Source organism: Clupea harengus, chromosome 9 (genome assembly GCF_900700415.2).
Source record: "Clupea harengus chromosome 9, Ch_v2.0.2, whole genome shotgun sequence".
NCBI lineage: Eukaryota > Metazoa > Chordata > Actinopteri > Clupeiformes > Clupeidae > Clupea > Clupea harengus.
The window spans coordinates 23,406,047-23,408,546 of NC_045160.1; the positions used below are offsets into that span (position 1 = coordinate 23,406,047).

Sequence of the window (2,500 nt, forward strand, 5' to 3'; positions counted from 1 at the left end):
TTGTGTATGAGAGAGAAAGGGGGAAAGAGAGCAAGAGAGTGGGTATGGGTTCGTCTGAGTTTGACTCTGTGTGTATGTGAGAGAGATAAAGTGTGTGTGTGTGTGTGTGTGTGTGTGTGTGTGTGTGTTGTGGCTGGGCCGTCTGTTCCTCCCGTCACTCCTCCTCCATCAATCAGCTTGTCCGCATCTCACCGCCGCCTGCAGGTGTGACCAACTGGCTTCAGACAGATTCCTCACAGCACACACACACACACACACACACACATACCTAGACATACATACAGACGCACACACACACACACACCTAGACATACACACACACACACACACACACACACACACAATACTACCATGTAGATCACAGAACTAGGAACATACATAGAAGCGTGCACACATACATACAGTCATGCATATACATACACAGGACCTCACGCACACACACACACACACACACACCCCCACACACACACACATCGGACCATGCACACACAGAACCATTCACTCACACATGTACATACATTCTCACACACACATACACAGATGACCCACAAAGATTCCGGACTACAAGTGAATCAGGATCTGCAATCTGGCCCATATGCAGCCCTGACCTGGCTGCTGTCGGCCTTCAGTCCTCGGGTCCCGTGGCTCACCTGCGAGGGATACTGTTGGAGCAAACAATACCAGTCATAGTAAATAAACATATTTATTCTGTAAATTGCTTCGATTAAAGCGCCTGCTAAATGTATTTGTTCTCTCAGACATACCGGTTCCCTGTTGAATGGGTATGGCCGCAGGTGTGTGCTGTACAATTGGCAGGTGGACACACGAACGCTAACGCTATGACCTGTTTGTGCCGCTGACATGCTCCCCATCGTGTTCTCCTGAGAGCACTTGACATGGACATAGCTATTTAGTTCCTCTCATATCACTGACCCGATGGGTTTACCAGGGAACAGCACTGATTAGAGAGACTGTCAAGACAGACATTCTCTGTCAACGATGTCTCTGTACGTCTCTGTCTCGTTGTCAGTTTTCAGTAACCCGTTCTTTATCGCGGTTATGTAACCTGAGATGAAGTCGGGAGGCTATTGTGTGGCTTCTTCTGTGTCGAAACCCCCTGATCTGGGAAGGGAAGGGAATGGAAGGGACGAGACGACGAGACGAGACGAGGGAAGCGAGATGTATGGCTGTCTCTCAGTTTTGTCTCCGTGGAGGAGATGGATAGTGGACGGGATCAGATGTCCCAGCGCAGTCTTCCGCTGCCCATTCGGAGGGGAGAAAGGCGCGTTTGTTCGCTGCCAGGGCCGGCTTTTTTTCCGCACTGCTGACAATGAGTACTGTGAGCTGCTTTTAGGAAGCAGGGGTAGGGGGGTTGAGGAGGAGGAGGAGGAGGGTGTGAGAAGGAGGGATGAGAATCAAGGCTCGTTCTCTCTTCTCTCTACCTCCTCTCCATCCCTCCCTCCCTCCCTCATGCATGCAAGAACTCTCTTTCAAAGCCCCCCCCCCCCCACCCAATTCTTTTGTCTCTCTTGCTCATACCCACCAACCTATCAAGCCTCTGTATCCCCTCCAAGCACTACCTCCCTTCTCTGCCTCCTTAACATCTGTTCTGTTCGGCTCCTCTCTCTCTCTCTCTCTCTCTCTCTCTCTCTCTCCGTCTTGTCTGTCTCTCTCCCTCTCTCCCTCTCTCTCTCTCTCTCTCTCTCTCCCCCTCTCTCTCTGTCTGTCTCTCTCTATCTATCTCTCTCTCTATCTATGTCTGTCTGTCTCTCTCTCCCTCTGCCTCTCTCTCTCTCTCTCTCTCTCTCTCTCTCTCCCCCTCTCTCTCTGTCTGTCTCTCTCTCTATCTATCTATCTATCTATCTATCTATGTCTGTCTGTCTGTCTGTCTCTCTCTCTATCTATCTCTCTGTCTGTCTGTCTCTCTTATGAACCTGTCATCGGAAACGCAGATGTCCCCGCGGTCTGTTCGGCGCCCCCTGCAGGGCGACGCAGACGGCGGTGGGCGTTGATCGACGCTGAAACCCATCTGGCCCAGATCTGGCCTGGTTCTGCTTTTGGGTCCAGATCAGTTAAAAGGGGACAGCTGCTTTCTGAATGATCACACCTATCTGACAGTACACACACACACACACACACACACACACACACACACACACGCTTCCATACACCTATACATGTACACATGAGTTTCTTCTGAATGAAGAGTGCGTTACAAATAAAATGAAATTATTATTATTATTATTATTATTATTATTATAAACACACACCTATTCACACATACATGTACATAGGCTACACACTTGTGTATGTCCACACACACAGATGTGTATATATTTATTTATATGTGTGTTTACTCACGTGTGCATACGCATTCATACATACATCCTCTATAGGGTGTAACTACACTCCCCAACTGTAATTTGTTTACACAGACACAGGCACAGACTCAGGCCGGACCTGTCTGTCTGTGTGAGGTGTCGCTGAGTTGAGAGTTCTG

The 2,500-nt window shown here is 49.1% G+C and overlaps 1 protein-coding gene across 3 annotated transcripts in view; it reads left to right on the forward strand.

Moving 5' to 3' along the window:
- The window catches only part of si:ch211-137a8.2 (SPEC and KASH domain-containing protein), a 33,681-nt gene that overhangs the window by 4,800 nt on the left and 26,381 nt on the right, over positions 1–2,500 (forward strand). The window lies entirely within an intron of this gene.